The sequence below is a fragment of the Hibiscus syriacus genome, unplaced genomic scaffold (genome assembly GCF_006381635.1).
Source record: "Hibiscus syriacus cultivar Baekdansim isolate YM2019G1 unplaced genomic scaffold, ASM638163v2 tig00117048_pilon, whole genome shotgun sequence".
Classification (NCBI taxonomy): Eukaryota; Viridiplantae; Streptophyta; class Magnoliopsida; order Malvales; family Malvaceae; genus Hibiscus; species Hibiscus syriacus.
The window spans coordinates 5,363,209-5,375,272 of record NW_024063538.1 but is presented as its reverse complement, the minus strand read 5'-3'; positions in this window follow the sequence as shown (position 1 = coordinate 5,375,272).

Genomic DNA, 12,064 nt, shown 5'->3' with positions numbered 1-12,064 from the left:
GTGATCGTCAAGAAACCTCTTAAAATCAGACTTAGTTTCTTTAAAAATGCATATTGATTGGGTAAAATGTCCTACTTTAAAAATGATAGTTTTGTGGATTGTGTTCCTCAATTAAGGTTCTACCATTCTGAATGTAATTCCCTCCATTCAAGGCTTGAATCCTAACTTTTTTTTTGCTTTTCTTGAAAAACATGTAGAATATATATGTATGTATGAAATGATGTAGGATGTAATGACACAAATTTATATATCATGTATAAATGCATGCTTGATCTGTGGTAGGAATGGCTGCAAGAGCGATCTTAATTATGTTCCTGATTAAGTTGTCTTCACTTTTGTCTGTACCGGCGTGCACTCTTGTAATTCTTGACTTGTGTCAATTTCTTTTTACCCAACAAATTTTTACCCCTGATAAGATTGGCTTTCTCAGCCTGAACTTGGTGTAGAAATCCGACAAAGCTTTCATCATTGAAAAGAGGATCCACCATTTCAAGTTTTGGAGACTATGTACGTGCTGCTACCATGTAGCGGGAAATCAAAAGCCAATTCCTGAATCTGACCATCACATCAATTGATGGAATACTAACTACCAAGGAGGGCCATGAGACACGCCCATGCAAGGATGATGGTTTAAAACCTTAGAAATAACTGGAATTGAAGGTGTTTGCTCTGTTTGCTCAATTACTAACCTCGAAACTTAGTCTTCTAAGCTTTGCGAATTCGTAAGGTACTATACACTTGAAGAACTATACCAAACTCAGCAAGATTCATAAAGATCATAATTTTCTTATTGTAAAACTAAAAGAGGAACTGTGGAGCTTCAGGAAGTTTAGATTGGATGTCCTTCAAACATTTTATCCGCTATATCAACATGAGAGCATTGCTATTCTGATTTGACTCTTTAAATACATAAAATGGAGGGTCTATCTTAATTCCTTTCATTTCTCCTCATCTAATTAGATATCGAACAAGGATATTTGTATCACATTGTGTCGAGAAGTTTAACAACAACCCATCGTCAATCTTAGTTGGCTCAACTAGTTTCTTGCTGTTAAATTCCATCGACCATTTCATGGAAAGAAATCTTCATAATCCTCACTTTAACCCGGGGTTATAGAAGACAACCTTCATCTTGGGTACATTAGAATTTATGGAGACACCACATGATCACAACATTGATTAAACACCATAGTTATTGATTTGTAAAACATTCAACAACTTATTCATTATTTATTGTGGCTTTTGTATAGCGTTGCTATGAACCAAAGAATAAAGCTCAATGGGAATATAAGGGCCACTTCGGTTTTCCAATATTAATGCATGGGAAATCACCCAAAATGCAACTGTATGTTGTGAGGATGGACAAAACAATCATATATAGTAAGCTCCATCTGTCCTTGTTTCACCATTTTCATTCTTTATACTTTTCTTTCTCATTGCTCAATTCCATGATCTTATATTCCTGGATGATATGGGCCTTAAAAAATGCCCCAACATTTATTATTTCTTGCTCTAGCACTGAGCTCTGTGACTGAGAGACACGTGTAAACTACCAAGATATACTCCAGAGAGATTATCTTATTTGAGAATATTGAGTTAATCGATCAACGAAATAGCCAAGAGGGGTGAATTGGCAATAAAAATTTGGTGGAAGCTTTTGCATAAAATAGAAAATTGCACAGCGATTTAGAGTGGTTCGATTTTCTCAACCAATTCTACGTCCAATACCTTAACTATCCACACTAAGGATTTTCCACAAATTCACTAATTTGTCTTTCTTTTGAGGACAAAGAGTAACATTACAAATCCCTAAAGAATTATACCCCAAATTCTAAAACACTCTCCCAAAGAGAACAATACAAATTTCACAAACTTACAAAAAATCTCACAAGGCAAGATGTTTCACAATTCTAGAACAAATAAAAAACACTCAAGAATAATACAATTGAGCACAATAAGTGTTCTTGAAAGCAAAGATGAATGAATGAATAGGCTTGAAAATGCTCAAACTTGGGTTTGATGTTTTCTCTTTGATTTCTCTCTCATTCTTCTTAATTGTTGTTGATCAATGGCTCCTAAGCTTATTTAATACTCATTGGATCACTTCTGAATATTGAGATCATTAGTGGAGTCAATAGAGCCGTTATTGTGTGAAAAATTAAATAAAATAGTTGGGAGCGTGGGGTATCGATACCCATTCATAGGGTATCGGTACTGCATTGTAAAATTCAAATATTTTGACCATTAATTGACTAGGGGTATCGCACCTCCAGGGGGTATTGGTACCCACAGAGCATTATGTTTTCCTCGGAGCCAAAACTTGCATAGGGGTATCGGTACCCTGTAAGGGGGTATCAGTACCCCTGGACAATCTATTTTTTCTTGAAATCCTTTTATAAGAAGATATATTTGGCTCGATTAAGGCTCGAAATACTTTGTAAAATTTGTTTTAAAAATTTTAAGATTAAAACACAGTTTTAAACTTTAAGTAAGGATTGAATTTGACATTTGAAACTTGGAGTAATATTTTAATATTCGAATAATTTAATTGAATATAATTAAATATAAATCTTAAAATTCATTAACACTTAATTTTTTTATCGAAACATCAAAATGTTTTCAACAATCTCCCCCTTTTTGATATAACAAACATTTAAGAAGTTTTAAGATTTTCTTTGAAAATTATTTTTGAAATCAATTTTGTCTTACCCCCCTTACTATAACACTTCTCCCCCTTTTTGTTTAAATCAAAAAGACTCTATAAACGTTTTGAAACAAGGGTTTTGAAAAACTTAGCCAATTGATATTTAGAAATTTAAAGCTTAAGCTGCTAAGAACACAATCAAGAGAAAGGTTAGCCATTAGTGTCATAAATCAATATTCATTAATAATATGCAATGATAATTGGTCATATTCTAATATGATGCAAAAAACTTAAAATCAAATTAAAAAAATTCAAACAAACCAAAATACATATTAAGTTCCAAACATCCAAACAGAACAAACAAATCCAAAAACATCAAAATGTTAACAATAAGTTCTAAATCAAACCAAGAGAAAACTAAAGCAATGCAAGGTTTAATCCATAGGAGGATCGGAGGAGGAGGATAATGTCTCGTATCTCGAGAGTAAGAGCATCTAAACATTCATTCATCTCCCTTTTGAGCCCCATTACGGTTAAATGGGACTTTATGAATGCAAACCTTAGATTATCTCCATAAATGATCGAAAGTATGGAGGCATTTGTTCTCTTGGTGCGCCGGAATGTCCTCGGGTGATTCATCATCAATATCTTGCATTAGTTGTTGAAGCTCTGGATCATCGTCTGTGTATCACCAAAGGTCTAAGGCTCTAAAAGGAGTATTTGCCTCCAGATGGTCTAAACCACCAAGAGATCATCAGATGAAGAAAACGATCTTGGTGATCTAACACACTCGCACTAGACTTGATTGTAAGGAGAACCTACTGTTTCTTTTCATTATCTAAGCCATCATTATCTAAGCCAAATGCTTTAGCAATGTACTGGGAATTATATAGATGAATCGACCTAGAAGATAGGATCGAATTCCTATTATTTCGGTTTGGAATACAAACGTATTTGAATAAAAAATTCGAACAAGTTGTTGGTAACTACTGGTTCAAGATGAAAAAGTTTATCAAATTTCTAATCTTGAAGAGTAGGAAAATATCTAAAGTTTATTGCTCTATAGCTCGAAGAGAAGGAATACGTTCTTCTCGGATTTTGTATGACTCAAATATAGAGAATACCTAAAGAAGAGATTTTGTCTACGACCAGGTTTGTTAAAGCACGAATTACGAATAATCATATCAAGATCATCAGGATTAGGATTTTTTGAATAGGAGGGGATTTAGAGGTGGGTTAAGTGGTTGGTTGGAACGACTAGAGGATGTCCTAGGGTTTTTGAGACATGATTAAGAAATCGAAAGAGTAACCTTGAAATTTGAAGATGAGTGGATTTTGATGTTATTTACAGAAATTAATGATGCTAGCAGGTTTAAAAGTTGAAAACTGCGTGAAATGACTTGAAACGATAATTTTAGACAATATAGAGAATAGGGGTGAGACAAGGGGCGCACGGTGTGAGAGAGAAAGAGAGGGTTTTGGCACAAATGGGGTTTTGGAGTTTTGTAACCAGAACCAGAAGGGGGTATCGGTACTCTCAGGGGGGTATCGGTACCCATTCAAAGAGGGGTATCGATACCCATTCAAAGGGGGTATCGAACCCTACCGCATAGAAAAGTTAAAAATCTATTTAAACACTCAAATGCTAAATTAATTTACTCTAGTGGTATTGGCAACTCATTTTAAGAAAATTAACTATGTTCAATTAATCAAATCTATCCTTAAACATAATTTGAACATAATTAATTTCACTAATAATCATAAACTCCCCCTAACTAATAGCACATAATGCAAAAAAAATATTATAAGCATTTTTCATTTAAAAGTGCTAAACTTATTTTAAGCACTAAGTGAAGATAGGTCAGTTAAACCTAATTCTCTCCTAAGTGTCCAAAATCTTTCTTTTTCTAAAGGTTTTGTAAAAATATCCGCTAATTGATGCAAAGTAAATAAATTCTAGAACTACATCTTCTTTAGCAACATGATCTCTAATGAAATGATGTTAATTCAATGTGCTTAGTTCTAGAGTGTTGGATGGATTTTAGTGTGACAAATATCACTAGTATGTCACTTGATAGGTATGGTACTACTTCAATTTCATAATCTAAAAGTTGTTGTTCCATAAACTTGTGCACAAAACTACCGGCTAAAATGTATTATGCTTCAGTGGTAGATAATGCAACACAATTTGTTTCTTGAAAACCATAAAATCAACATATTTCCTAGGAATTGGCAAGTACTGGAGGTGTTTTCCTATCTATTTGCATCCTCCATAATCGCATCAGAGAAGGCATGCAAGCTAAAGCTAGAGTCTATAGGATACCAAAGTCCTAACTAGAGTGTCCTTAAGGTATCTAAAGATTCTCTAACAGCTAGTAAATGTGATTCCTTAGGACATGATTGAAATCTAGCACATAAGCAACACTAAACATAATGTCCGGTTTACTTACTGTTAGATAAAGCAAGGAGCCAATCTTGACTATACAATTTAACATCCACACATTTACCTCATTCATCTTTGTCAAGCTTTGTAGAAGAACTCATTGGAGTGAATGAGGTGTCCCATTTCCAGTCCAAACTTCTTGAGCATATCCTTGACGTACTTAGCTTGATGATGAAGATACCATCTTTTCTTTGCTTATTTGGCGTCCCAAGAAATATGAGAGCTCCCTATTCATCTCGAATTCACTCTGTATTAGCTTAGAAATTTTTTGGCAAAGAACATCATTAGTAGAACCAATATTATATCATCAACATAAATTTTAACTACTAATAAATCTTACATTTCTCTTTAAAACAATGTAGTGTTAACCTTCCCTTTTGAAAAACCCTTTTTGATTAAAAAAATTGACAATCTTTCATACCAAGCTCTAGGAGCTTTTTAAACGTATAAAACTTTTGTCAATTTGAAAGCATGATCTGGAAATTTGAATCTTCAAACCTGGAGATTGTTCCACAAACACTTCTTCTTTTATAAACATTTAAAAATGCACTTTTAATATCCTTTTGATAATTAAATTCATTGAAACATGTAAATGCTAATAACATTTTAATTGCTTCCATCCTAGCTACGGGAGCGTATGTTTCATCAAAATCTATACATTCTTCTTGAGTATACCTTTGAGCAACAAGTCTAGCCTTGTTTCTCACTATATTACCACTCTCATCAAGCTTATTCCTAAATACCCATCTAGTACCTATAGATTTATTACTAGGCCTTTCACTAATGTTCATACTCTATTTCTCTCAAATTGATTTAACTCTTCTTGCATAGCTGTAATCCAATGTTCATCATTTAATGCTTGTTTAATATTTTTAGTTATATGCATGAGATAAGCAACAATTAATATATTTTTAAGAGAAGATTGAGTTGTTACCCCTTTGGATGAATCACCTATAATCTCACATCCTTGACATAGTTGTATTCTCTTGGGTAAGATATTTCCCTTTCTTCAATTGTTGGATTCTCGAGAACATCATGAGTTTCCTCATCTTTCACTTCTTCCTTTAATGGTTATCCAACGTCATATCTAACGTCATTTGTGTTTATAATACCTATCATCATTCACACAAGAATCCTTCCTCGGAAGGGGATTATCATCGAAAACAACATGTACAGACTCTTCTACAACTAAAGTTCTTTTATTAAATATCCGATAAGCTTAGAATTTAAGGAATAACCTAGAAAAATTCCTTTATCACTTTTAGCATCAAATTTGCCAAGATTTCTTTATCGTGTTTAAAACAAAACATTTACATCCAAAAGGATGAAAATAATGTTAGACTTTTATTTTTGAAAAGTTCATATGGAGTTTCTTTAAAATTGGCCTAATCATTACTCGTTTATAACATAACAAGCGATACTTGTGGCTTCAGCCCAAAAATATTTTGGTCAATTGTTTTCACAAGCATGGTTCTAACCATTTCTTCTAAAGTTTGATTTCCTCTCAACAACTCAATTTTGTTGAGGGGTTCTAGGTGCTGAAAAATTATGGTTAATACTTAGAATTACAAAAATCAATAAATCAAAGATTTTTAAATTCAGTACCATCATTCCTAACACTAGTTATGGAGTAACCTTTTTCGTTTGGATTACCTTTGAAAAGTGATGAATTTTTCTAATGATCATATTTAGTACGTAAAAATAAAACCAAGTATATAGAATAGTCATCTACCAATACAAAGTAATATGTTTCCACCCAAGCTAATAGTCTTAATTGGCCCAAAAAGATCTATATGGATCAATTGTAACTACTAGTGATACATCATTAATGGACTTAAAGGAAGCTCTACATTGTTTTCCTTTAGCACAAACATCACAGATTTTTATTATCAAATTTTAGCTTTGATAACCTCTTACAAAATCTCTTTGAATTAGTCATTGTAAAACACTCATACTAGTATGTCATAGTCTCCTATGCCATAACCAACTATCATGCTCATCCTTAGCAACTAGGCACAAGAGTCATATTATTGTATCTAAATGCATCATATACATGTTTCCTATTCTATGACCAACAAGCATAATCCGATTAGATGCAATGTCAATTACTTTACAACCATTAGATTCAAATAAGACATTATATCCTTTATCACAAATTAACTAATACTCAATAGATTATGCTTTAAACCATTAACATATAAACATTTCTATTTGTATGGAACATGTTACCTATTGTACCTATACCTTCAATGTGACCTTTGAATTATCACCAAAAGTCATTCTCCTCCATTTGTCTTTAAGCTCTTTGAACCGACTTTTGTCTCCGGTCATGTGTCTTGAGCATCCACTATCAAGGTACCATGAGTTGAATTTGTTTCCCGTGCCTTGTAGCAATGCCCTTTTCCTACAAACATAGATTAAAATGGATTTTTGGTACCCAAATTCTTTTGGATCCATATCATTAGTCTCCAAAATCCTAGTCCCTTGGGTATCATTTGTGTAGGATATCCTTATCTTTAGTAGTAATGAGTTCTTTAGGAACCCATACTTCTAACGATTTTTCCATTTGAGGTTTTTTGGGGACCTCTATGATTGTAGTTTTTAAAACTTTTTCTAACAAAGTTGATTTTTGAACTTTCTCCATTTTCAAAATGTTTTGGTTCAACTTTATTAAAAGAAGCTTTAAGATCACCAATTTTATTTTGATGATCGTCATGAACTTTTGAAAGTAAGTTATGCAAATCATATTTTTCTTTAAAAATCTTCAATTTTGATTTGCATTTCTTAATTACGTTCAAGATCATTGTTGGTTTGGTCATAAGACTATTTTCATTTTTCAATTTGAACTATCATTTTGTATTTTGAAAATAAAGTCTTATAATCCGAAGTCAACCCATTATAATCCTCTAATAACTCATCATAAGATAAATCATCTGAATCAAATGAGTTAAAGGTTACCAAAGAATTTCCCCGATGGCCATTATGCATAAGTTTGCTACTCATAGCAAATAATAGGGTCTTTCTTATTCGATTCATTTTTGAAGCCTTTGTTTCGTTTGTTCTTTTTCTCCTTCTCCTTATTTGTCTCGTTAATCTTCTCGAGGTCTACCTCATCTTGAGCATCATTTCATAGTGAGGAGAGAACCAATTAACTCTTTGAGAGTTAAAGACTTTAAGTTTTTAGCCTCGATGATTGTCGTCTTCTTTGATTGCCAAGATTTTGGAAGAGAGTAAACTAACTTCCTCACAAGCTTTTTTTTTTTGAAATGATCTCTCCATATATTTGAGACCATTGACAATCGTGGAAAATCTATCCATCATAGCTTTGATATCTTCATCCGGTTTCATCCTGAAAATTTCATAGTTATGAGTTAGAAGACTAATTTTAGATTTTTTTTACCTCATATGTGCCTTCATGAGTGACTTGAAGTTTATCTCATATCTCCTTGGCGGTTGTACAAGATGAGGCTCTTCCGCATTCATCGGTACAAGAGTACAAAAATAATATGGATAGCCTTTGAGTTGAGCTGGAACATTCTTGTCTCTGCTTCACTCCACAATCTTGAATGAGTAGAAGGAATGAAGTATCCATATTTTATGATATTCCATGCTCCCATGTCACTTGCTTGAATGAAGTACCTCATTCTATTCTTCCAATAAGCATAATTAGCTCCATTGAAGAAAGGAGGCTTGTTGACGGGCATAAAATCAAGACCGAAGTCGGAGTTTGAAGTGGAGGCCATTGATGACTTGAATATCGATATAATTATTCCTGAATCAACTCAAGAGGGGATTAAACCTTCAAATGAGTATGGCTCTTGTCGTAACTGGTTTTCGCCCGGGCACGGATTTTTATTTGGCGGGAAAATTAAATGAATAAATAAATGATTTTGATTTAAAATAAAATATTTTGGGAGTCGCCATTGACCTTTTTGGGTTAGGTAGGTCAAATACCTAAAAACAATCTTTTAAAATAGTTTTCAAGAAAATATAATTTAAAAGATAAACTGATCTGCGTGTAACCAAATTTTTTTTAATAAAGAAGGGATTCGTGGTCGATTACGTTTAGGGAAGGATTAACACCCCTATTATGCTCAAAATTGGTACTCATTAATTATAAATTGTCTCTATTATTAGAAATTTAAAAATTCAAAGATATATTTAATTTATAATCCTATTGTTTCAAATTTATTACTATAATTTGAAGAAAATCTATTAATATATATATAAGATATATTTATTTATTTAGAAATATCAGAAAATGGCTTCTAGGTGCTTTAAGACAACTCTTTTCTTAATATTAAAAAAATAAATAAATATTAATAAAGTATTTATCTAAAATAATTAAAAAATATATATAATTTATAAAAGTAAGATATTTATTTATTTAAAAATATCAGAAAATGGACATCCAGTTGCTTTAAGACTGCCATTTCTTAATATTTGAAAAATAAATATTAAAATATAATTACTTTTCTTAAAAGTCATTTATAAAATTAAATTTATAAATAGGATAATAAATAAATAAATATTATTTATTTATTATATATATTTAATAATAATAATAATAAATGTATTTAAAAATAAACATATAAAATTAAAATTCATCTAAATAGTGACCAAAATAAATAAAATTAAAACTATATATTTTAAAATATAAAGCAATAAAGCTTGTAATTGAAAATATTAAAATTAATGACTAAATTAGAATATATTAAAATTAAATATCCTAAATCATAATTAATTATTTAAAAATACAGTGGCTAAACATGTTATATTACCTATTTGTTAATGTAGGGATTAAAATAAAATTATATAAAATTCGAACATCAAATTGAAATAAATTAAAACATGATGTTCGATTAAAATAATAATTATTAAAATCATAATGGCTAATTCGGTTATTTTACCTATAATTAAATCAGTGATCAAATTATAAAAGAATTAAAATTCATATACTGAATTAAATCAATGACTAAAATATAAAGTCATAAATTTATAATGGTTGGGGGTATAATTTACCCATTCAAAATTACAAAAACACCCCTCCTCAAAACGACGTCGTTCAGGGAGGGGTATTTAAACCCTAATCCAAACAACCTTAAGGCCAAATTTTCATTTATCTTCTCTTTCATTCTCTCTCTAAACTAAGAGAGTTTTAAACTCTCTCGCTTCTCTCTAAAACGGAGAGAGAGAGAACCGACCGGCAGTCGAAATTCGGCGCTGACCGCCATCGCTGACCACCTCTTACGGTGGCCGGAACTCCCAAATTTCACTAGAGCATAGGTTTTGACCTCCTAAGGCCGAATACAACCTCTGTTTTCCCTAAATCCCCTTAAATGTTCGTAGATCTAGGAAAACTGAAGCCTTTACCTCGGTTGATACAACGTCTTCGGCGTCGATTGGGCTCTCCTCGGTGGTAAGTCCCTCGTTCTCGCTCTGTTTTCTCTCATTTTTTTGTTTCTGTTACTGTTGTGCGGTTATGTTTGCTTGTTTTTTTTGTTTCATTGTTATACTCTGGCTTCCTCTCTATCTCTTCTCTTTGCAGGGCTCGGTGGCTTTTATAGCCACCATTGGCGATGTCTTCAGACCGGTCAATAAGGGAATCTTGGTGAGTCACCAAACTATGTGGTGACTCGCCGTAGCCTTTAACATGGGCGGTCGTTGTTGAGGCTTCTGGAGGCTTCGTGGCAGCGGCTAGATTGGCGTAGACCGGTGGCAGCAAAGGCGGCCGCCGCGTGGCTCTAGGGTTATGATACCCTAGGGTTTTAAGCTGGTGCATCTGGAACCGTTGGATCTCATTAGATCCAACGACTGATGATTGAGGGCGGTTGGAGATATTAATACAAACCCTAAATGGGTTTAGGGTTTATTATTAGGCCGGTCTGGGTTTTCTTGTAACTGGGTCGGTCTGGGTTGGTTTCTTGTAACTGGGCCGGTCTGGGTCTGTAATGTAAATAATAATAATATAATTATAAAATAATAATAGTAATAAATAAAATAATAATAATGATAATAAAACAAATGGATGAAAAATTAGTATCTTCAGCTGCCCCTCTTTGCTCGTTCTTGTGTTAACAAGAATAGGGCAAAGACAAAAAGATAATAAGTTTTTTATCCATTTGACTTCACTTGATTATGATGGCAATGTTGAACGAGTTCTTCTTATTATGAACTCTTCCATTTTTCCACTAGGGATGACAATATATCTTCTTCTTTGATATAATCTAGCAAAAGTTGAACAAATTCTTCTCATTATGAACTTATTCTTCTTTTTCAGATGAGTTGTTCTCATTATGAACTCCTTCTGGAAATGTTAATCTTCAAAAGAGGTATTGTTGATTCAATTTCAATAGGTGATGAATCAAATTAAGGTTGAACAAGTTCTTCTCATTATGAACTTCTTCTCCTTCTTCAGATGAGTTCTTCTCATTATGAACTTTACCTGGCGATGCTGATCCATCAAGTGATGAATTAGAGCAAAAGGTTAAACAAGTTCTTCTCATTATGAACTTCTTCTTCCTTTTTCAGATAAATTCTTCTCATTATGAACTCTTCCGGAAATGTTGATCCATCGAATGATGAATTCAAGCAAAAGGTTAAACAAGTTATTCTCATTATGAACTTCTTTTTCCTTTTTTTGATGAGTTCTTCTCATTATGAACTTCTGGAATAGTTGATCCATCGAATGATGGATTCGAATCTTTGCTAAAATCTTTGAAATTCCTGTCAAATATTTAACATGGATAAAATGAATGAAAATGCACCTATTTTGCAAATGTTTAAATATGATGCATGAATGTTAAGTTCATCTTTATTTGATTTCAAAGTGGTGAACTTGGTCTTTCTTCAGTTGTGTAGAAATCCAATAAATCTTTTTTCTTTGAAAAGAGAATCTATCATCTTTGGAGAGTGTAAATGTAGATATGCTTGAATTTTTGTATGATGTCACAAAACCACTTGAGAATAAAACTCAA